This window comes from Euprymna scolopes, chromosome 36 (assembly GCF_053919585.1).
Source record: "Euprymna scolopes isolate OS-2025 chromosome 36, ASM5391958v1, whole genome shotgun sequence".
NCBI lineage: Eukaryota > Metazoa > Mollusca > Cephalopoda > Sepiida > Sepiolidae > Euprymna > Euprymna scolopes.
The window spans coordinates 67,351,930-67,378,229 of NC_136517.1; the positions used below are offsets into that span (position 1 = coordinate 67,351,930).

Here is a 26,300-nt window from a genome sequence, read left to right on the forward strand (position 1 = left end):
TGGTGTTCAAAATTGTAAAAGAATGTGAACGACATCTTTTATAATTGGTTTCCATAGCAATCACGTCGCTTCAGCGACTACTGTTGCTACTAATTCACTGGTGTCACTAAAAGAGAAATAACAAGTGAAACAAAGAGAATGAAAGCATGAACGAGTGCCGTACATTGTTATTACATATGTGCTTATGGGGGCAAAAAAATAAGAATGAAATTAAACAAAGAACTAGTGAATTTATTGGAAAATTGGAAACATCATCGATTACAATAGAAAAATGCGAGCATGAAAAGTCATATGGTTAAGCTTAAACATGGAAAATTAAAGGACTAGTTGTTAAAACTGGAAAAGAAAAGGACAAGATATTCTAGTAAAAAATATAATAAATTTATAACTTAAAATATTGCAGCATTAAAAAAATTTTTTTTCAATTTTTAATGCTGCAATATTTCAAGTTACAAATTTATTATATTTTTTCCTAGAATATCACACACACATATAAACACACACACACACATACACTATATATATATATATATATATATATATATATATATATATATATATATATATATATATATATACAGTAGCGTCCAAGTCTAAGGGACAAAATTTTAAAACCTAATACCTGTTAGAAATAACAACTGTGAAAAGCTGAAATTTTGACAACTGGTAGTCGTTATCATCCATAATAATATACTAAAATTTGAATCATTTGCAAAGGATAGAAAAAGAATTATAACCATTATTTATTCATTTAAAAAATTGGAACGTCCAAAAGTAAGGGACAAAATTGAGAAAAACAATGTAAACAGCCAAAAATCAATAAAAATACATGTATAATCAATATTTAGTAAATGAGCCCTTGCTCTCAATGACAGCTGCACATCTTTGATTACAAGAACGAATCAGTTCTTGACAATCCTCAATACTAATTTTAGACCATTCTTCTTGAAGCTTCACCCACAAATCCTCAGTGTTAGTGGGATTTCTTTCCATAACTTTCACTCCTAAGATCTTCCAAAGATTTTCTATTGGATTTAAGTCAGGGTTTGCGGTGGCCAATTTTGAAATCTTTCTCGCTAAGGTAACTCATTACCACCTTTGCCTTGTGACATGGGGTATTATCTTGCATAAAGTAGCCTGAATTCGGTATGATTGACACAACATAATCTTGAACAATGTTTTTATAGATCTGAGCGTTTACATGAGTTTGTAACTGGACAAGAGGCGTTGTACCTTAGCTAGAAAACATTCCAAATACCATGAGGCTTCTGCCCCTAAACTTGACAGTACATTTTGCACTTAATCTTTCACCAATACATCTCTTTACATTTTTTATTCCACCATTTCCAAATAAATTAAAGTTGTTTTCATTACTGTAAAATACTTTTGCCTAATTTTCATATGTCCAAATTACATACTCGTACCTGTTTGCAAACTGTAATCTCTTCTTATTCTTCGAACTAACAAGAGTTTTTTTCCTGGGGTTCGATTAAATAGCCCTATTTCTTGCAGTCGTCAAGAAACAGTCTGTCTTGACACATTAACACATGAGGTACTATTCATAACCCTTTTAATTTCTGTGCAAGACTTAAAACGGTCCTTTAATGACATACGCTGCATTATTCGATCTTCTCTTGCCAAAGTTTTGCGAGGTGTGCCGGTTTTAAAAGCACTAACTATTTTATCAGTATCATTGTAGGATTTAACAACACTGCCTACAACACTCTTGGAATGTTTCACTTTCTCTGAAATCTCTCTAATGGTGTGTTTTTGCTTGTGTAGCTTCACAATAGCTTGTCTCACAGAGTAATCAAGTTTTGGCGTTTCGCCATGGTGTCGGCTGATGCAACATTTACAAATGACTAAGACTTTAGAAGAAATAAAAAAAATTTGAATATAATAAAAAATAAAATTTTGAATACAATAAAAAAATAAAAAAATTTGAATATAATAAAAAAATAAAAAAATTTGAATATAATAAAAAAAATAAAAAAATTTGAATATAATAAAAAAAATAAAAAAATTTGAATATAATAAACTGTTTACATTGTTTTTCTCAATTTTGTCTCTTACTTTTGGATGCTCCTATTTTGAAAATAAATAAATAATGGTTATAATTCTTTTTCTATCCTTTGCAAATTATTCAAATTTTTGTATGTTATTATGGATGATAACGACTACCAGTTGTCAAAATTTCAGCTTTTCACAGTTGTTATTTCTAACAAGTATTAGGTTTTTAAAATTTTGTTCCTTTGTTTTGGACGCTACTGTATATTATATATATATATTATATATATATATATATATATATATATATATATATATATATATATATATATAGTAGGACAACAAGAGTATGACACAAAACTATATATTGGTAGATATAGAATGGATCATTTATTGAATAATGGAATACAGGCAAAATTTGGGGGATAGAAGGGACTCTTTATGCCAGGGCATTTCGAAGCCTATTGCTTCTCATCATAAGAGTAGAGAAGGTGCTAGATAGCATGGGGGAGATGCGGCGTCTAGTGTAAGGTTCATTAAGGATGTAAAAGATTAAGAGGAATTAAAGAATGTTGGGGAAAGCTTTATTGAATTCTAAATAAATAAGGAGAAGCTTATTATACATAGTATGATATATAAGAATATATATGGCCTTTAACATAGTATTGAGATTAAGGGGTATATGTATTATGGTTAAATAGGGGCGTATTGTTGCTGTGTGGTAATTTATTTTAACGGTTTGTGGGGTGTGTATTTTCTATGGAATGGGTAATTTTGATTAATTGGGGGGGGGGGTTATGTAAGGTTGTAAAACTGAAAGGTAATATGCGGCAATATATTTATAAGTTTCTACTGTTATGATATAGAAAGTATGATCATAAGGGGGCGGTCGGATATTAGGGTGGCAATGACTATGAGTGCGTATAACTTGATGTAAAAGGTTAAGTATACATATTGATGTTAAACTGGGGGGAGTAAGGAAACCATAGTGGTAAAAATATACTAAATAATAGTAGGGTAATTATAATAGTACGGAAGATAATAGTAATGACAATTATAATAATAGTAGTAATAATAAAGCTGAAAATAAATTAGATGTAAAATTGAATATTTAAAAAAAAAAAAAAAAATTAGATGTAAAATTGAATATCAAGAAAAATAAAATAAAATAAATAAAATAAAAATAAAAGCAAAATTAAAAGTAAACATTAAAATTAAACATTAAATATAATGTTACCAATAATTGTGATAAAATTAAATTCAAAATTACTGTTAATAACAGTGAAAATGGAGATAATGGTAGCGGTTATGGTAGCAATGACGGGGGTAATAATAATGATATCAATTATAATGATGATTATAATAATAATGATGATAAAAACAATAATAATAATAACAATAGTAATAGCGTTAAAAACAGTGCAGTAATAATAATGATAATAATAAAGGCAGTAGTAACAGTACTTCTACCACTACCTCAAACATCACCACCACGATTACCAATAATAATAATGTAAATACTGTTAATACTAATTAAAGGGGTGCGTAAAAGAAAGAGATACAGACAAACTGGGGGGGGGGGTAGAATAGCAGGAAATGGGGTTGAGGAGTGAGGGGTAAGTGGACTTGTATGAAATAAAGTAATATATATATATATATATATATATATATATATATATATGTATATATATGTATATATATATATATATATATATATACATACACACACACTAATATACGCATACACATACATATATCCGTATAAAAGAAAAAAAAATAAATAAAAAAATAGATGTATAATAAGCCAGGAAAGCGTAAGAGTTTGGTGAACAAAAGGCCCTTGGGTTTAAATTAAAGGATTGCTTCACTAGAAACGGTAGTTTCAAGCATCCACCTTAATACTTTAAATTTCTTGAAGTTCGATTATAAAAGCCGTCAAATTTATGTTTATATAGACAGGCTAGGCCTAGAAAGTTGAATACATACTTTCTCGTTTATGAACACGAGGTACAGGTCCATCGAATCGCCATAACTACTTTATGTAATAGTTTTAATCTCCAAGAGATACAAGAAGTATAGTTTATAGCAGTCCTTTAAATTTCCATATTTCTTCAAATATTTTATTGGGGTGGTCTTCCATAGATGTTTTAGTCTGGTGAATTCTTATTCCTCCTAATTTGGCTGGCAAAAAACTGTATGTTTTCAACGGAGGCTCTTGCGAGGGAAATTATCCATAGCTGGACTAGTTCGACTGTATTCAAATCTAAGTTATATTATCAGTAGGAATTAGCATCTAGATGGAACGCTTAGCTGGTAGTCGGACGGGGTAGGATAGGGATGGGGATATGTCTATATGGGTGACAGGGGTGGGTTGGGTTGAATCGGGGAGCTTTTCTTAGGTTATATTTTCGGTACATTTAAAAGTTTTAATGTAAATATTACTGGGTGGAGGGCTTAGTGTAAATCTAATATGCTGATTTTTAAATAATTTCTTATTGGGGGGAGGGCTCGCCAGTGGGGTTTAGGGGTGGTGATTAGATAGTTCTAAATTTAGGTTTTAAGTCTTTAGCCCTGTGAAGTGGTTTATAAGCTATATTTTCATTGGGCCTGGATTTTATATTGTTTAGGTTATATTCTCGTTGCATCGTGCGCTAATTGGTGATTTGGTTGTAGTTTAACAAGTGGTATTAAGTGTACATGTTTACGGGGGTAGGGTTTGTTGGACAAAATTGTTTATGGGCTTATGATTAAGGCAGATATATTATTAATTAGGCATTTCCAAGATGCAGGCTATTCTAGGTTGGAAATTTATTTAAAATTATGTAATGGTTGTGTGTTCAGAGGGTGTGCTAATATTTTATATTAAAGGGTTGAAGTTTTTTATGGTGATTTTTTTCAGATCGCGGGAGATTATGGGTGGTTTAAAAAAAAAAAAAAATTTAGTTTGGGGTGTTGTCCAATAGTTCTATACTAGGGGAAACGGTTAGTGATGGATATTGTTGCATTTTATGGATGGCGAGGAAGCGCAATAAGCTAGTTCCTGTCCGGTGGTGCATTTTCAGTGGGGTTAATTGCATTTACATATCTGAACTTTCTCTTGTGCCTGCAACTGCAAATTATCTCTTGTTTTGAATTGAGGATGTTTAATTTTTTAGGCGCTGTTATAATCTCGGTCGCCTCTGCATTACATAGGATGCAGTATTTAGATCCTGGGCTGTATGACTTGGATTTTCTTAGTATTTTCCATTTTAATGTAAAGTCTATTTTGTTTTGTTTCAGATTTCTAACTAGGTTAGATATGGTAGTTTTTGTTTTAGGGTTCTCCTTTGAAAATGATTGTAAATGGTTTGCAATTCTGGCCTTTATTGGGAAGGAGGATAATCCTATGTAGGTATGTATTATAGGGCTTGTGCGTAGTGTGTCTAGAGGTTCTTCATTTATCTGGAGTTGGCCTGAGTTTCTATGTTCAGGTTCTGTGGAGCTTATACCTATCTGCTCTGTGGTCAGTTGTTCAGATTGTGTACTATTGCTTATTGGGTTATGTGGATTCTCTCCGTGGTAACTGGTACTATAGGTTTGGGCTGTCAGGTTATTAGTTTTCGTATTAGGTGGGAGTTCTGTTATTGTACATGAATATATGACGTCTGAGAGTACACAGTCATTCTCCAGTGGGCAGCTAGTTGGGTCGTTACAATTGCAGTTTGGTTGGGCTAGACTAGGATTGCTATTAATTATTTTCTGTGCTGATTCTATTTTCTTATTGTTAGTACTTATAATTGTTTGTGCTACATTAGGCATAGTTGAGAAGGATAATTTAATAGAGTTTTTATTTAGGATCGTGCTGTGTATGTGAGGATACTTGAAAGAATCTTCTACTAATTTAAAGAATTCTTTTGGGATATTAGTTTGGACGTTATTATTATAGGGGGGGGGTTGAACCAAATATTGGACTTTCTTCTGATCCGTTTTTTTGGGGGGTGTTTGTTCAACTTGTATGAGCTTTTCATTGTTAGGAGTATTTGGCATATGATACTTATAATTCGATCTTGCCTTATTATTTTGCCTAGACTTGCATTTAGTCATGTTGTGGGTCACTATGCCTAAGGGGCTGGATATTTTTTTAGCATTATTCGTATCATACTTGTGGGGTATATGGTTAAAAAAGAAGAAAAAAAAAAGGAAACGTACCGGGCATATCTGCATCGCTCTTTGGGAAAGAAGAAGGAAAGGATGGCCAGCGTATTTGTATACGCGAAGGGCATCTTGGGAAGGCAGAACATGATGGGAGAAGGTATTTTTTTTCCTGTCTCTTCCATTTTTTTTTCTAGATAGGAGGATATAAAAGCAGGGAAAAATTCCCTGGGGTGGCCGAGAGAAAAGAGTCGTGAACATCTTTTGAAAAGAATTTTGTATTGCTGACGTTCAGATTGTGCAGTGTGACATTGGTGGCGAGAGGCCAGGTGTGGTCGATTGGAAAAGAAGAGGGCAGAAACGTTCTGTTGTTGAGAGAGTGACTCACTCCTTCCCGAACCCCAGAACTGAATCCTGATTATAACGCTAGAAGCTATTTTGGCGTGTCAAGCAGGTTAACATGGCTGACTGGAGACTCTCAACTCAGATATTGAGACTCTTCACTGGGGAGGGTGACCTAATTAAATGGCTGGAAAAATTAAAGATGGTGGCAAGGTTGCAAAAAATCGAAGATGTGGTCACCCTGCTGCCGCTCTACTCAGAGGGGGAAGCCCTCACTATTTACCAGCAGATGCGCGATGAAGATAAGGGAGACCTTGCCTCAGTGGAGCAAAGACTGAAATTGGCTTTCGCCGAGAGTTCATTTGAAGCACTCGGCAAGCTTGCAAGTTTGAGGTGGACTGACGAGTGTTGACGTCTTTGCTGTGGAGATCAGAAGACTGGCAGGATTGGCTGGTTACATGGGGAGGAGTCTGGAGATGACGGTAAAGTGAATGGATTCCCAGAAGAAATCTCCGCGAACATGCAGAGAATCACTGGGATCAATACGATGGAAGTGGACGATCTCTTGATCCACACCAGAGTCCTAGTCAAGAATGTCAAGGGCCCAATCGTGGCTGCAGCTGTGAGTGGAAATAAGTGCATGAGGCTCCACTTGAATGACGAGAGACAGGCAGCGAGGCGACAGGAGGGAGGCCTGCCATCAAGTGTTTCCGGTGCCAGAGTCCTCACTTGCTCAAGGACTGCAAAGAGCCGAGACCGGGGGTCATCTGCTACCGATGTGGACGAGTGGGGCACATTAGCCTCTATTGTGTTGCTGCACGGGACCAGGGAAACGAGTGAAGAGGAGCCATTGCGCCAGTGGTTCCCCGTTTTATGTGGAAATGGTGCACAACAAAACGTTGCCTCAGTTACCGGTAGTAGTCAATGGGAAGAGAGCCATGTCCCTTGTTGACTCAGGCTGCACCACGACGTTGGTAATGAAGAATGTCGCTAGATCATGGAACGGAGGCAGGAATATTAAGACCGTGGATGGCAGGGAGGTGAAATGCCTGGGAGAGACAACAGCGGAAGTACTGGTGCAAGGTGTGCCTATTGGACTACGAGCCCTGGTGTTGGATCGTTTGGTTGGTGATGATGATGTGGTTTTAGGTGTAAGTGCGATCAACCAACTGGGGAGGCGCTACGTTGAGAGGGGGCCAAGTAACTTTTGGACGCCTCCGTGCAGTAGGAATGGAAGGAGTGGAAGGTGATAGAAATATCAGAACACAAAAACCAGAGGCTTGCTGCATCGAGGTTGAGGATTTCCTGGTGAGGTTCGATGGTGAGAGGTGGACGGTGGAATGGAAATGGACCTCAGGGTCTGCGAAACAAAGTAAGCCGCTACGAGAAAACACTGCGAGGAGATATAAGAAAAGGATTCGAGGAAGATGGATAGAGGAGGGAATTCTAAAACCCTGGACAAAGGAAAAAAAAGGAGTGCTACCATTACTGGCGGTTAAATAAAGTTAGACTGGTACTGGATTTCAGAGAATTAAACAGATACGTAGCCTGCCACACTGGAAAGGGGATTGATGTATGCGAAGAGGTGATGAGGAAATGGAGGAGGATGGAGCAGGCCACTAAGATTGTCGACCTAAAGTCGGCTTATCTCCAGATCCATGTAGATGAAAAACTCTGGAAACATCAATTGGTCCAGTACAAGAGGAAGTTGTATTGCCTGACGAGGTTAGGCTTTTGGACTGAGCTCAGCCCCCAAAATTATGACTGCCGTGCTGAAGACGATGCTGAGTAAAGACTGTACAGTGGACAAGGCCACTAGTTCGTACATTGACGACATTCTTGTGGAGGAAGCAGAGGTGACAGCAGAGAAAGTGAGAAGCCATGTTGCGAGGTATGGGTTGACTGCAAAACCAGTGGAGTCCCTGGATGGAGGAGCGGCGTTGGGGTTGAAACTATGCCGAGATGGCAAAGGAAGCCTTGACTTTAGATGAGGAAATGCAATACCTGAAATCGGAACCGACCTGACAAAACGAGAACTCTTTTCGGTCTGCCGGCTGGCTCAGGATAGCGTGCAGCTTTATTAAATGACAAACGGGCACTAATGGCTGGGAGGGTCGTGTGACAAAGGAGGTCATGAACATGTTACAAGAAATCATCGCAAGAGTGACGAAAGAAGACCCAGTAAAGGGGGAATGGTATGTCAGCGGCGGAGACGCGGGGTTGATTTGGTGTGATGCCAGCAGTCTGACATTGGGCATCGTATTAGAGATGGGAGGTGTAACTGTGGAAGATGCGGCGTGGTTAAGGAAGAAAAAACGACTATTCCCATATCAACGTAGACGAACTGGAGGCCGCTATGAAAGGAATCAATCTGGCCCTGAAGTGGGGATTGAAAACGATTGAAATCAAATCCGATTCGGCAACGGTAGTTTCATGGATCAGGTCAGCAGTGACTGGCGATAAGAGAGTTAGGGCCAGAGGTGCTGCAGAAATGCTGATCAAGCGCAGGCTTGGAGCACTTGCAGATTTGATAGCAGAATTCCAGTTGAAAGTATCTGTAGTGCTGATCCCATCGGACGGATTCGATGACACGGGTAAAGAAGGCCTAGCTGCAAGAGAGAAAGGAGGTTTCCTCAGTATGCTGTGCAGCGGAGGAAGTTAAAAAGTTACATGAAATGCACCACTTTGGTTGAGAACGGACGTTATTCCTGGCAAGAGAGGTTTACCCGGAAACCACTGAGAAGGATGTCAGGGAAGTAGTGGAGCACTGTCAGGAGTATCAATTGATAGACCCTGGACCATCCAGACATGAAGCAAGAGAGTTACACATTGCGGACTGGAAGCGATTGGCCATTGATGTGACCCATTATCGCCATAAGCTGTATCTGTCGATGATCGACTGTGGACCGGGGAAGTTTGCCATATGGAGAGAGAAGCTGCATGGGCGATCAGAGGGGTCATCGAAGAAATATTTTTGGAAAGAGGGCCGGTTGAGGAACTGTTAATGGACAATGGCCCCGCTTTCAAATAAGAAGCCTTTAAAGAGATGTGTGATAGGTGGGGAGTAAGGCAATTTTTTAGGGCAGCGTATCGGCCGAGTGGCAATGGAATAGTGGAGAGGAATCATCGCACCAAAAAAAAGCAACATTTCACCCATGGAGGCGGTGTTTTGGTACAACATCTCACCAAAAATCAGACAAGATGAGACAACTGTGCCTCATAGAGCTATCTTTGCATATAAGTGGCGGCATCCGTGCAATAAAATGATAAGAATTGAGGGTAAAGAAGCTACCATTAAAGTGGGCGAGGAGGAGAGGTGTCGTAACGGGAACGCAATCAAAGATCAACGTGATGGTGAATGGCATTCCCCGGCATATCCTAGACCTGCGTCATGTAATCCTGTCGGTGTGCAGTGATGGCAGTGAAGAGGAGGAAATCGATATCCACCAAGAAACTAACGATGCACCCCAATTTGACTTAGCCCCACATTGTAGTTCTTTACAACTGGACGAGAATGTCTGTAGAGAACCTGAAAACGTCAACCCCCAAGAAGTTCCCTTGGGGGGGGGCAGAGAGAAAAGAGTCGTGAACATCTTCTCCGGAAAAGAATTTTGTATTGCTGACGTTCAGATTGTGCAGTGTGACATTGGTGGCGAGAGGCCAGGTGTGGTCGATTGGAAAAGAAGAGGGCAGAAAGGTACTGTTGTCGAGAGAGTGACTCACTCCTTCCCGAACCCCAGAACCGAATCCTGATTATAACGCTAGAATACTTAATTGTGTCTTTGTATCCAGAGTTTGCTAGTGCGTTGTTATAAAAGGTGGAGGTTTCGTTGAAGATTTTGCCTGTGTCAGAGGAGTTTGATAGAGTTCTCAAAAGACAAATTGTTAAACTTTGACCCCTTACTCACTAAATTTCTGGCCGAAATCCGATCACATCGATTTTCCCAAATCTCAGTACCTTGTATATCAAATTTTGAGTGTGTAGACTTAAAACTGACAGAGTTATTGCGTATGGAAATGTACACAGACACACACAGATTCACTTTTATAGACATAAAAATAATAGATAGATTTGTTTAACAAAAATATATACGCATACATAAATATATATGGAAACAATTTTGTGTTTACTATAAACTTTTTATGCAAATATTATGCAAGTATAAATCATGTAAAATATCTGCATGAATATAATTACACGTAATAGTTTACTAAAGATGATTATCCCATTAAAAACCGAAGCAACTAATAGGGAGTTAATTAAAATGAATGTTTAAAAGAATATAAAAATTAGCTAGATCGTTTGCTAGTGAATGCAATTCCATAACCAAGATATAAGAAAATTGTATTTTCTTTTTAAATTAATAGAAAAGAGGGTTTTTTAATATGAATATCGATACATACAAAAGAAAACCAGATTTATAGGAGTATAGATATATTAAATAATATATATTATATATAATATATATATACATTTTATATATATATATATATATATATATATATATATATATATATACACATTATATATATAATATATATATGACATATATATACTTTTTTATATATACATCACACAAAAATGAAAATTGTATCATCAACTGACTGTTTTAAGGTTAGTTATTTCCCAAAATTTCATTTAAATCCATGCGATATTCAGAGATTTAAGACACTTTATTTATATCAAGTAATTTATACTGTCCATCGCTTTATTGCAGGTTTTTTAAAATACCAAAAAAGGGCGATTAACAGTTATCGAAAAGGAAAGGATTGTTGCTGGACTTGCAGAAGGATTGTTCAAAGATTTAGCTGTGAAGCTGGAAAGGGATCCAAGAACTTTGGCTTCATTTGTGAACAACTCTAACACCAAATCCAGAAAGGATAAGGGCACCAGGAGAAACTTTTCACGTGATATTTGGAAAATTCGTGGAGAAGTCAACCAAAACCCAAACAACACCAGTGCTTCCATTTTTGCAAGAGCTGGAATTGCTCCAAGATCCAGGCAGGGCCGATGTAATTTGTTGAATGAGATGGCAAGGAGCATCCAAACTATTCCAAGGCCTCTATTGGGCAAACATAGGGAAAAATGAATGGCTTGGGCACAGAATTACATGAAAATGGATTTGCAAGGTGTCCTATTTACAAACAAGACCTGAGCTATTCTTGAGGGCACAGATAGGTGGGCCAAAGTTTGGAACTCCAACCCCTTAGAGCATTCATCGCCAACAAGGAGGTGGAGGCATCATGTTTTGGGCGGAAATCATTAGGGGATAAGCTGGTTGGATCATTCCGAGTTCCAGAGGGTGTAAAATTTACATTTTACTATGTGCTTCTTTAGAGAAATCCTCATGAGCTGGCCACCGTATTCTCCAGATTTTAACCCCATTGAACATCTCTGGTGAATATTGAAAAGAGGTGTTTATGAGGGAGGAGAGCAATTTACTTCAGAGGATGCCTTGTGGAGGAAAGCAGTTGATGTCGCCAGAACCATAACTCTTTTCCAGATCAAACAATTGACTTCTTTGGTGGACAAAAGGTTTTTTTTTTTTAAGTTATTTGAAAAAATTGGTGGATATGGCAATAAATAATTCATTTATTTGAGGCTAAGCATCTAGGATGTGCTTTTGTTTATTATTCTTAAACAGAAAAATACAATAAACAATAATGTTTTCATGATTAGACATTGTATTTTGCCCTAATACAACATTTTAAGAGACCTGCAATAAAGTGATGGACAGTGAAAATTAAAGCATAAAATGTCATAACTGTGAATATCGCATGAATTTGAATAAAATTTTGGGAAATAACTAACCTTAAAGCAGTCATTTGATTATACAATTTTTATTTTTTTGTGACATATATTTAGTGAAATATTGATATTTTACGAATCTGTAATAAAGTGATTGACATAGTTTATATAATATATATATATATATATATAATATGTATATATATAATATATATTTATAATATATAATATATATATATATATAATCTATAATATAAAGCTGAGTGTCTGTGTGTGTGCCTGGTCACGAATAGGCTCCTATATGGTTGACTATTATAGAAAACTGATCATATATAATGATAGAAGATGTATCGAGACACAGGAATGGGTATGTTTGATCTGGCATAATGATGATTCATTAAAATTGTGGGGTCTGCGTACTGGCCTGGTCCACAAAGTATGGAAATAAAAAATTAAAAAAAAACGTTTACAAGTGTTTTTGATATAGATGTACATAATAATACTTTGATAAGTATTTTTTAACTTAAATAGGGATGGTATAATAAAATTGTGGGGTCTGCGTTCGCGCCTGGCCTCCATAGAATGGAAATGGTGTTTGACAAGGTATACAGATGGGTTGGCTTTCTTTTTTTAGGAGATATGAGTGGGTTAAGTGGGTATGGCCTATTTTTATTCTTGTTAGTTTGACTTCTTTTCTGTTTAATTTCGTATTTTGTTCTTGTTTTTTTGATTTTTGGCATGATTTCGAAGTTTATTGTTAGGGTGTTCATTCCAGTAGGTTTGCCATTTCTCTGTCGTATATGCATTGATACGTCTTTTTAGATCTTTGTATGGAATTTTAAAATTTGCATCGATTTGGAGATTTAAGGCGTTTTTTGCTGCAGAATCTGCTAATTCATTACCTTTAATAATGGTTCAGTATCCAGCAGAAAATGATTTCTTTTTTACTGTTTAGTTCAGTTAATTTTTGGAGTAATTTTGCGATTAGGGGGTTGTCCATCTTTTTAATCGCTTTTAGAGTAGATTGGGAGTCTGAAAGGATTATAAATTTTTTTTTTTTTGTTATTGGAGGCGAGTTTGAGAGCTAGGATTAGAGCATGTATTTCAGCACTGAAGATTGAGGTTTCTTTTGGGAGGTTTGATTGTTTTTTGATTGATTTATTGAGTATTGCTGCACTGGCTGTTGCGTTATTTTGTTTAGACTATCTGTATAGATGTGTGTGTGGTCTGGATACTTTTCTTTGATTTTATCGAGATCATTATGATAAGTATGTTTCTTTTCATATTTACTTAAACTTAGGTCGATGTGTGACGGGACACCGGACGATGCCGGGTGTCCCGTTCAGCTAGGTGAAGATAAGAATGCTTATGGCCAGGGGGGGGGGGCGTGCTGATACTGTGTCAAAGATTAAGACAAGCGTTTATGAGATATGTTCGGGAGACATATGATATCTGTTTTAATGGCGGAAAAAAAAGGAGATTATTTTTCTAGTTGGATCTGGTGAGAATGAGTTTTAACTAACGTAATTGATTCGGACAGTCTCGAGAATTGGGTTCCAAAATGTCTGCTCGGAGTCGGGGACCCATGGTGTGTTAACTCAGAGACCACCAAGCTAGTTTGACAGATATGTTCACAAAACAATAGAGAAAGAGAAAAGAATAAGATAACAGAGGGATAGAAAAAGAAATTCACAAGAGAAGAAAGAGGGGGGAATAGAAGATAATGGAGAAAAGGAAGGAAGATGCTTTTGATATAAACAACGATCGCCTACTCGAAAAAGGGATAGAAGGGTTTTGGCAGTCTTTGGTCAGCGAGCGAAGCGTACACATCGGCTCTCGCCCCGCCTGGGGTGAGAGGCAGGGGCAGAAGTCTCAGTAAGGACTAACTTAAAAAGTTCTTGTTCTTAGCTAGAGAATTAACCTGAAATCTCACGTATACAACCTGCATCACGAAGCGCGGATAACGAAAACATGACTTTAAACAAATGTAGAATGATTGCAAATAATTTATTTGGTTTAAACGAAAATGACCTCAGAGTTTTTTCTTTGTTTTTCGATTGCCAGCATAAGTGAAGATGCAGTTTATTTCAGGTATGCCCTGATGCCAGACGACGAAGATACAGACACAAAACCAGAGTGACGGCCGAAGAGGACAATGTTGCCACACGGACTTGGGGTCATGCACGTTTAACGTGCCTTGAGCAGCGGAGGTATGTTTTCCAGGGACCAGTACGAGTCTGGTCACGCTGGAGGGGTCCACCAGTCCACCACTAGATGACGCAGGCCCGAGACATTGTTCCCGTTACAGATGTTAGGGGATACGATTTTCCAGGGAGGGGTTTTGAACAGGACAGTTTCGTGAATTTTAGTTATGGGTAGACTTGCTTCTTTGGAAATCGATTTTATTCTAAGTCCAAAGGTTTTGATTGCATTTTCTTTTTGGTCGAAAAGGTGTTTATGGTTTGGATTTAAAGTGCTATTGTGTGCTGGGTTTGTGGGGTTGGCTGTAAGTTTTGTGTAGTATTTTAGACGAAAGTTTTGATTTCTGAGCATTGGAGGAGTTTCATGTGCTTCTGCATACAGGCTTTCTACAGGGGAAGTTGGAAATGCTCCTAGTGCTAGTCTTAGTCCGGAGTGGCATATTGTGTTGAGGGTTTTTAGATATGACTTTCTGGTGGATTGATATATGAAGCTACCATAATCTATTTTTGATCTAATTAATGCTCTATATAGTTTGAGTAGATCTGTAGCTGATTGAGCAGTCATCTACATATAAGGAGCTATGTATATCAGGAGAGAGTTCTTTTATAATGTTATTGATTTTTATGTTAAAGATAAAGTTGATAACACTGGGGAACACTATTTTTTTAACTTTCTGTTGCATTTGATTTTTTAACTGATTCTGCAGGATTTTTAGGCGCTGATTTCAAATTTGAAATTAGTTTTTCTCCATAAGCTCTAGTTTTCATGCAATTTGAGATAGATGAAATAGTCTAAATATGAACTTACGTAACCCAAATCTAAGCGTTTTGAGATTATATACATAGATTCTAATATTTTTATCTGCCTTCTTTTTTCCAGATCAAACATGGCTTCCTCATAGAGACATCACTGTAGAAACAAGCCTGATGCCTTCTGTTACATCTGTGGTTGCTACACACTCCATCATCAGAGACATAACATATCCTTGTTTGTGAAGCGAGCCTACAAGGCTTATTTTGAAGTTCATCTTGGTGACCAAGACAAGCAATGGGATCCTCATGTTGTGTGCCACAATTGTGAGGAAATGCTCCGAAGCTGGACCAAAGGAAAACGCAATGGTCTGCCTTTTGGAGTTCCAATGATTTGACGAGAACCCACCAACCATGTAACTGATTGCTACTTCTGCATGGTAAACACAGCGGGTGTGGGCAAGAAAAATAGACATAAGATCGTATATCCGAACATTTCCTCAGCTATTCGGCCTGCTCCGCACTCTGAAGAAGTTCCTGTTCCAGTTTTCAAAGGTTTGCCTTCATTAAATAATAAAGACATTGGACATGACACGGATGAGGAAGACAGTTGTGACAATGAATTACCAGAAACTGAGTGGGAACAACCCGAGGAATGTTCTTCAGAGACTGAATCTCCCCCAAGTCTCTCCACCAGACTGAACTGAATGACTTAGTTCGGGATTTAGGTTTTTCAAAGAAAGCAGCTGAGCTTTTGGCATCAAGATTACAAGGCAAAAATCTTGTTGATCACACTGTTAAAGTATCATATTACAGAAAGCGTGACCAGCTTTTTGTGACCTTCTTTTCAGAAGACAGACAGTTTGTTTACTGCCATGATATCCCAGGTCTTCTCAAAGAACTGGGTGTTCCTCACTATGATCCAACTGAATGGCGGCTCTTTTTAGACAGTTCTAAGCACAGTCTCAAGTGTGTTCTTTTGCATAATGTCAATGTTTACGGGGCAGTGCCTGTCGGTCATTCAGTTCATCTGCGGGAAGACTATGATGACATCAGAATGGTCATGGACTTCTTAAAATATCATGAGCACAACTGGATCATTTGTGTAGACTTGAAAATGGTAAACTTCCTTCTTGGTCAACAGAAAGGTTTCACCAAGTTTCTATGTTACCTCTGCATGTGAGACAGTCGAGCACGAAACAGACACTGGGTCCAGAAGGACTGGCCTGTTCATGAAACCCTTGAAGCAGGCATGCCAAATATCACACATGACCCAATTGTTAACAGAGATAGGATCATCTTTCCTCCTCTGCACATCAAATTAGGTTTGATGAAACAATTTGTCAAGGCACTGGATACCGAAGGTGAATGTTTCCAACACATCATCACAGCTATACCAGGGTTGTCGTTCGAGAAGATCAAAGCAGGTGTGTTTGATGGTCCACAGATTCGAACCCTCATTCGTGATGATCAGTTTGTTGCCAAGATGACCGCCTTGGAGAAGGCAGCATGGTTATCCTTTGTGGCAGTCGTTCAGAACTTCCTTGGAAACAACAAGGCAGAGAACTACAATGAACTTGTGAACAGAATGCTCCTCGCTTTTCGTGCTCTCAGGTGCAACATGAGCATCAAGCTTCATTTTTTGAACATCCATCTTGACCAGTTCCCTGAAAACCTGGGGGCTGTGAGTGACGAACAAGGAGAGCGGTTCCACCAAGACCTAAAGATCATGGAAGAACGCTACCAAGGTCGCTGGGACAAAAGTATGATGGCCGACTACTGCAGGAGTATTAAACGAGATTGCCCAGATGAAGTGTACAAACACAAAAGTTACAAACGCAAATTCCTGCCTGACTAAAATACTGTTCAGACAGAAAGTGATAAGCGTTATTAGATGTGATTGACTCTTATCTGAAGAACGTTGTGAATGACGCTTATCTCACGTTGCGATAAAGACTGTTTTCTGAGAAACTTTTCCAGAAAAACATATGGCACTTCTAACAATGGTGTACTTTAATCTAAAATCACATTTTATTGTTCTGTTTCTTTTGCCTTGTTAAATATATTGTTTTGTTGCTGACATTGCAATATCCTATAATAATGTTCGTTTTTTTTTTCTTTTTTAATAAAAATCAAAGATTGCATAAAATCTGTAGCTTGCAGAATAAAACTAACTTCAGATTTGAACTCAGCACACTTAAATTGACTAAAAACAAGTCTTTCTTTAAATGCAACATATTAAGTGTTCCCTTGTGTAATATGGTGCCTTGGGGCATTCCTTCTTCTTGATTTTGTGGGTCTGATAAAGTTGAGTCTATGCAAACGTGGAAAGATCTGTCTGTTATGAATGTTTTATGAATTCAGGTAATCTGCCTCTTAGTCCGATGTTGTGATCTTTTATGATACCGTGTTTCCAGGTAATTTCATATGCTTTCTCAAGATCGAAAAAAACAGATGTTACGTGTTCCTTAGTGATAAAAGCTTCTCGGATGTAATTTTCGAGATTAGTGATGTGGTCTATACATCCTCGATTTTTTTGGTATCCACACTGGACTTCAGAAATTATTTTGTTGTCATCTAGATACCATATAAGATGGCAGTTAATCATTCTTTCGAACGTTTTGCATAGGCAGCTTGTGAGAGCTATTGTTTTCTGGGTTTGATGTATCTTTTCCCAGTTTGGGTATTGGTATTATTCTTGCATTTTTCCATAAAGTTGTGAAATCTTGTTTCCCATATTTTATTATAAATTTTGAGAAGGAGTTTTAATGATTCTGGTGGAATTTCTTTAAGGAAGCTGTAGTGCACTTCATCTGATCCTACAGCTGAGTTATGGGATTTTTCTATGGCGGTTTCTAGTTCATTGAGGGAGAAGATTTCATTGTAAGGCTCTTGGGTTTTGGAGTTAAAGTTTATTTTGTACTTTTCTTCATATTTCTTAAGTATTTGGAATTGTCTATTGTAATGTTTTGATGATGAGTTTCCAGCAAAGGTTTTAGCTAGTGTGTTAGCAATATTTTTTTTATCAGTTATTTTCTGTTTATTTGTAAGAAGGTGTTTGATTGGATTCCGATTATATTTTCCAGTTATTTTCCTAATCATTTCCCAGACGGTTTTGGGTTTAGTGGTAATGTTGATTTTGTTGACAAATTGTTGCCAGCAGGATCTTTTGCATTCTTTAATTGTTTTTCGAGTTTTAGCTTTTTGGTGTTTGTATTCTATTAAGTTGCTGGTCATGGGTTGATTTTTAAATTTTCTTAAGGCTGCCTTTCTCTGTCTAATGGCCGTTTTACATTCTGGATTGAACCATGGTTTATTTTTTTTTTCCAGGAGGAGAATTTTTGGGTATGCATTTTTTGCCTATTGTTATGAGTACTTCCGTGAATTCTTCTATTGTTTGGATTTGATGTTCTGTAGTTTTAAATTCGGCCCAGTTGGCTTGCTTTGTGTTCCACCTGGGTATGTGGTTTTGGATGAAGTTACTGTAATTGATTATAATAGGGAAGTGATCACTTCCACAGGGTTCTTCGTAAGTGCTCCATGTATAATCCAAGAAGCTTGATGGATCACACATGGTAAGATCAATGGCACTAGTTGATCCGTTTGTTGGATTTAAGTATGTGAGATGTTTTTGATTGAGAAGGCATAAGTTATTTTTGTTAAGTAATTGTTTAATTTTGTTTCCTTTTGAGTTTGTGACTTCGCATCCCCATAACGTACTGTGGCAGTTAAAGTCTCCTAGGAGAATGAATGGTGAAGGTAGTTGCTTTATTAAATTTTCTAGTTCATTTTCATTTATTGGTTCATGAGGAGGGAGGTATATTGAGCAGATTGTGATTATTTTGTGTAATGTGACTTGAGTTGTAATTGCTTGGAGATTTGTTTTGACAGAGAAATTGCTTTGAGGTATGTTATTCCTTACAAGAATTGAGGTGCCTCCATTAGCATGAAGGCCTGTGTTATGGAAATAGTTGTATTGTTCATAGTTTGGTGTTTTCAAATGGTTATTGTTTTGTAGGAAGGTTTCTTGTAAGCAAACAATGGCTGGGTTGAAGAGTTAGATAAGTATTAGAAGTTCATTATAGTTAGATCTTATTCCACGACAATTCCATTGGATAATTTGTTGTGTTTTATTTCTATCCATGAGGCTGTTTAGTTTTCCTCTATTTTCATCTCTTTAGAAGTAGAGGGTTTATCTTTTATTGGAGTTTGTATCTTTGGTAAAGTGTTTTGCTGGTTTTTTTTCTTTTTTTTTGTTTGGATCTGGACGTCGATCTGGATCTTGCTTGAGATTTTGCTGTTTTGGCTTCTTGTTCATTTTTTCCCTCTTGATTACTTGTGTTTGGTTTCTTTTTTTTTTCTAGGATGTTTTCGGTTTCCATTTTTTCTAGAATTTGGAGTCTATTTTGAGTGTCTATTGTTTGGTTTTCTTCTTTTCTGGAACGTTCTTTATTTGCTGTTTTATCATTGCTTATGTTTTTATTAATTTCTGGTGGTTGTTTTGTTGGTTTCTGTGATAATTTTTTTAATGGTTCTGTTGTGGATGGAATATTATTTTCTTTGATTCGATTTGTTATTTCTATTTTGTTTCCCAGATTTGAGTATTTTTCTTTTAGGCTATTTTGAAATTCTGTCCATTCTTTAATGTTTAATGCAACCAGTTTGTTTATCAGTTCCCTATATTGATCATGTATTTCATTATGTTGGTATGGTTTAGTTGTCTTTTTTGTTGTCTCAGCATATGTGTTGTCTTTCATGTACGTCTCAACTATTTTTCTGGCTTCTGGAAAGGTTGTGTTCTTTTTGTACTTTACTTCTATAATTTCTCTTTCTTTTTTATATGTTTTGCATATTTTAGAGAAGACCGGGTGTTCTTCTTTGCAGTTTGCGCATTTCACCTCATTTATGCATTTTTCTTCGGTGTGGTCAGGCTCTTTGTTGCCACATATTCCACATATTTTTATTCCTTTACAAGCTTCTTTATGATGTCCATATTTTTGGCAATGGAAACATCTTAATGGGGCTGGGATATATTGGTCTACTTTTACATTTAAGTAGCCAATTTTTATTTCTTTAGGTATTGTTGGTTTGTTAAACGTTAATATGTATGTGTTGGTGGTTATTATTTTATTGTTTCTTTTTATGTTTATGCGGATGTGGTTGATTACTCCTTGTTTTTCTAATTCGGTTTTTACGTCTTCTTCAGTTACCAGCGATAGTTCATAACTTTGAATTATTCCTTTCGAAGTGTTTAATGTTTATGGGGAAAGACTTTGCACTTGTACTCATGGAAGTTCTTCATTTTGAATAGAGATTGAACATCTCTAAGATTGGTTATCTCAACTAGTAGATTTCCATCTTTTGTTTTTTTTATCATTTTTGGTTTACTTTTTGTGGATAATGTTTTTTCTATTAGGAAAGGTGATAAATTTCCAATTTTTTTTATTTTCGATTAATTCAATAACCAAGAATCGTGGGAAGTTTCCTTCGTCTATAGTTGGAACAGTTTTTCTAGTTTTAAATTTTTGTTCTTCATCTGAGCTTGAGAGGTCAGAGTCAGAGGAATGATTTCTTTTAAGGGGTTTGAGGGGTATGCTTTTGTTTTTATCAGCCATGGATTTTGGGATTTATTTTTCATCAACCACGCTCCCTACCCATTTCGGAGTCCAAAATTGGGGCATAGTAAGGGGGAAACCCATTCGTCTTGACCATGTCGGGGCTATGTGGAGGATATACTCTTTTGGTAAGGAGTTATCAAGCACATTTTCTGTTCAATATGTCCTCAAAAATACATTTGCTCAGATGGAGTGTTGAGTTTTGGTCTTTCTAATTGACTGACCCTTGCCACCGCCTTCTAGCACTTACTTGGTTTGCCTATTTTTTGTAGTGGGGAAAGAAAAAAAAAAAAAAAAGATGGGAAGACCTTTAAGTTTCGTTCTTTGTTGTGGTAGCTGGTACTTTGGGTTTAAGTGCTAGGGCTTGGCGTGACTGGCCGATTACATACATACATATAATATATATATACACATATATATAATATATATACAAATATATATATAATATATACACACATATCTATATATATAATATACATACACACATATATATAATATATATATATATACATATATAATATATATATACATACATATATATATACATATATAATATATATATACATACATATATAATATATATATACATACATATATAATATATATACATACATATATAATATTTATATACATATATATAATATATACACACATACATATATATAATATATATACATATATTTAATATATATACATATACAATATATATACACATACATATATATAATATATATACATATATATAATATATATACATATACATATATATATACAATATATATATATAATATTTATATACATATATATATAATATATATACATACACTTGTGCCCGATATTATTCATACCCCCCCTTGAAAATTGAGTTTATTAGGTGTAACTTTGTAAGAATTTATTGTTTACGTCCATATTGATACATATTCTTAATGAACCTCTTCTGATCATTTTTGTCATTTTAAAATCTCGAGATACTTGTAATAAAAGAAATATACAGCTATTTATAAAATCTGCAATGTTCAAAAATAATCATACCCCCTTATTTTTTCAGTATTAATCGAGTTTCTGATTGTTTGTTTCCTGTTTGATTCTTATTTTGAATGCTTTTATACAACCTTTGATTAATTTCATTGCGTTTTTTGCATTTTTTCAGAAATTAAAATGATATCAACTGAAAACCAATAAAAGAATAAAAATTATTAGAATGGGGAAGAAAAAAGAGCTTAGTAATGATCTTAGGACTAAAATTGTGAATTCACATAAGGATGGTTTAGGTTACAAGTCAATTTCCAAGAAATTTGAGGTCCCTACAGCAACAGTACAGAGCATCATCAAAAAATTCCAGAGCCACCACACAACAAACAACTTGATTGGTAGAGGAAGGAAAAGGAAACTGTCTGCTAGAGCCACCCGGAATATTGTAAGAAGTGTTAATGCAAATCCAACCACCACTACTAAGGACATTTTAGAAAATCTGGAGTCTTCTGGCATAAAAATATCAAGGCAAACATTGCAAAGGACTCTGCATGAAAATGGTCTGAAAGGAAGAAGACCAAGAAGGACTCCATTGCACACCGGAAAACACCTTGCAGCACGTCTAAAGTTTGCTAGGACCCATGTGAATTCTCCAGAGTCCGTTTTCTCAAGTATTTTGTGGACTGACGAAACAAAAATTGAATTGTTTGGCCATATGGATGCTTCTTACGTTTGGAGGAAGAAAGGAGAAGCTTACAACCCAAAGAACACCATACCCACGGTGAAACATGGTGGTGGTAGCCTAATGTTTTGGGGCTCCTTTTCGGCTAGTGGTCCAGGTAGTTTGGTCAAGATAGATCGAACCATGAAGAAGGAGCAATATTTGGAGATACTCCAGAAAAACATTAGATAGGATGCGGAGAAGCTCCATTTAGGACCAAACTGGGTCCTTCAACAGGATAATAATCCAAAACATACTGCCAAAATAGTCAAGAAATGGTTTGAGGATAATCAAATTAATGTTTTGGAATGGCCTAGCCAGAGTCCCGACCTGAACCCTATCGAAAACCTCTGGCACATATTGAAAACTGAGGTTAAAAAGCGGAAACCTAGAAATTTGAGGGATTTGGAGAACTACTGCATTGAAGAATGGTCAAAAATCAGTGTTGATGCTTGTAAAAACCTTGTTGATAAATATCCAAAACGGTTACAGGCAGTTATTAAGAATAAAGGGCATGCTATTGACTATTAGTAAGAGAGGTATGAATAATTTTGAACTAGTGCCATTATTGTTTTTCTTTGTATAATGTTTCAAACTTGCATAATTTATTTATTTGTTGAGTTTAAATTAAATGCTTATGCTTGATTTATTGTTTGAAATCCCTTTAATATTGTCTACCTTCTGGTTTGAGCAATATTCTTATAGAAATCTCAAAGATCCGAGGGGTATGAATAATATCGGGCACAAGTGTATATATATAATATATACACATATATATATAATATATACATATATATAATATATATATACATATATATAATATATATACATATATATAATATATACATATATATAATATATATATAATATATATATACATATATATATACATATAATATATATAATATATATACATACATATATATACATACATATATAATATATATACATATAATATATATACATATATAATATATATACATATATAATATATATACATATATATAATATATATAAGCATAATATATAATATATATACATGTATATAATATATATATACATGTATATAATATATATATATACATACATATATAATATATATATATAATATACATAATATATATATACATACATATATATAATATATAATATATATATAAATACATATATTTATGATATATACATATATAATATATATATATACATATATTTATGATATATACATATATAATATATATATACATATATTTATGATATATACATATATAATATATATATACATATATACATACATATAATATATATACATATATATATACATATATAATATATATATACATATATAATATATATATACATATATAATATATATATACATATATATACATATATACATATATAATATATATATACATATATATACATATATATATAATATATATACATATATAATATATATATACATATATATACATATATATATAATATATATACATATATAATATATATATATACATATATATAATATATATACATCAGGGGCGGAGATGGGACTAGTGCCACTCGTGCCTGGCACGACCAATAATTCAGTTAATGTTATTCAAAATGGATTAAAAAATCATCCATTAATTTCAAGCAAACATACTTAGTCTGATCTCAATTAAATTACATATCTATTCAAGTTTCGATAACTAAGTAGCAAAAAATTCATAAATATATCTGGGAATAATACAAGGATGCTGTTTTGAACGGGTTGTCTTTGTCCGGCCACCGCCAGATTCATTGAAAACTCCATAACAGCGGCTATGACGTTGAACGTCCATAATTCGTGCTAAGCCAAACCTTTACTCGTAATAATCATAATGTTAGAGAAATCCAGATTTTTCTGTAATCACCCGCAAAGTGAAGCCCACTTCTAGTGCCTAAAATATTTAGCACGATCGAGCCTGCTGATGTCTGTTTTAGGAAGAGGATGAGGGACCGAGAGAGAGAGAGAGGGGGGAGAGAGAGATCTCTAGACACATACATACGATTACTACTACTGTTGCAATATGTAGTAGCATGAATAGTTCTGTGTAAACATAACCACGCGTGTATATCAGATTGTAAATAAATATCAGTGATTAATAAAGAACAGGTTTTGAATAAGAGTGAATTTGTTTTTTTGAGGAATTTTTTTTTTTTGTGAATTTTGAATCATAGAAATCTACGAAAAATACGGGTTTTAAGTCATTTTATATTAATACTAAGAAATCCGTCAATCCAATAAACCTTCGTAGAATTCCGTAGTGATACGTAAATACTTTGTAATTTTTTTTTCATAAAAACCCTGTATGTAACTTTTCTTGCTGCCTCCATCATTTCACAGCTATTTAAACCCAACTTTATTCATCAATATTACCTTTTATTCTATGGGAAAATTTAATCGGATAACTTCAACTGGTCAAGATATCATATGTTTCAAGATTCATCAGATGGAATTTACTTTTTGGAAGTTTCCTGTATTTTGCGTATAATGTCACTTGGGCTAATTTTCCTGTGTTTCACGGGTAAGCAGATTATTCTCTAAAACATTTAAAAAAAAAAAAAGTTTTACTGCATTTACTGTTAATGATCTGAATTTAAAATTAGATATAATGGAAATGGATATTGTGTTAGACCTGAAAATAGATCGTTTGGCCAGAGAAATGTAGCCGAGAAGCGAGAAATTATCAAAGTTGGGCGCCCAACTCCTTTATTGGTGAATAAGATTAGAACTCGTTCCTTCCAATCCAAATGGTTTAATGACATTGACTGGTTATGTGCGAGTAAATCTGAGGAAAAACTCTATTGTTGGCTTTGCTTGCTTTTCACGCCTAAATCAGGACAATCATGGACTGATACTGGCTATACTGATTATAGGCATATTTTGGCTGACTGCAAAATTCATTCGAAATCAATGACTCATTTGAACAATTATAAGCATTTAAAAACATTTGGCATGTATGACATAGTTACTGCTATTAGTGAATCGGCCAAACTTGAAAGAGAAAGGCACAATAAATTGGTCGAAGAAAATAGACAATATCTGAAACACCTGATAAACACAATATTATATCTTTGCAAACAAGAACTACCATTGCGTGGACACGATGAAGGGGAAGATAGTCTTAACAAAGGTAATTATCGAGAATTATTGCAGTGTTTCTCTAAAATTGACAGTGTGTTTGCATCCAAACTTTCCGCAAAAGAAGGCAGGTGTTTCCAGAACAATACAGAATGAAATTATATTTGCAATTGATAACGTGATTGCTGATGTTATTTACGCTGAAATTCAAAGTGTCCCATTTATTTCAGTGCAGGCTGATGAAACAACTGACTGTGCAATGCATGCACAGCTTTCGATCATTGTTAGGTATGTGAATGGATGCAAAATTATTGAACGATTCCTTGGATTTCATGACGTGAGCGATGACAAAAGTGCCACAAGATTAGCTGATGTAATCGAGAAGTCTTTAAATTCCTTCGATGATGCAAAATCAAAATTGGTTTGCCAAACTTATGATGGAGCAGCCGGGATGGCAGGTGAACGGAACGGAGTGCAAATTAAATTGAGAGAGAGGGGATTTAAATACGCCGATTTCATCCATTGTTATGCCCATAAACTTAATTTAGTTTTGAGTAAAAGTACGGAAAATGTTGATGGCATTAAAATATTTTTTTCACATTTACACAGCTTTAGTAAATTCACATCATCTAGTACGAAACGGAAGAGTGTGTTCCGAAAATTTTAAATCAGCATCCCATCTTTGTGTGCTACCAGATGGTTTTAT

At 35.3% G+C, this 26,300-nt stretch overlaps 1 protein-coding gene across 3 annotated transcripts in view; it reads right to left on the bottom strand.

The window, feature by feature from the left end:
- The window catches only part of LOC145260565 (embryonic polarity protein dorsal-like), a 753,749-nt gene that overhangs the window by 164,909 nt on the left and 562,540 nt on the right, over window positions 1-26,300 (bottom strand). The gene's annotated exons all lie outside the window — the stretch shown is intronic.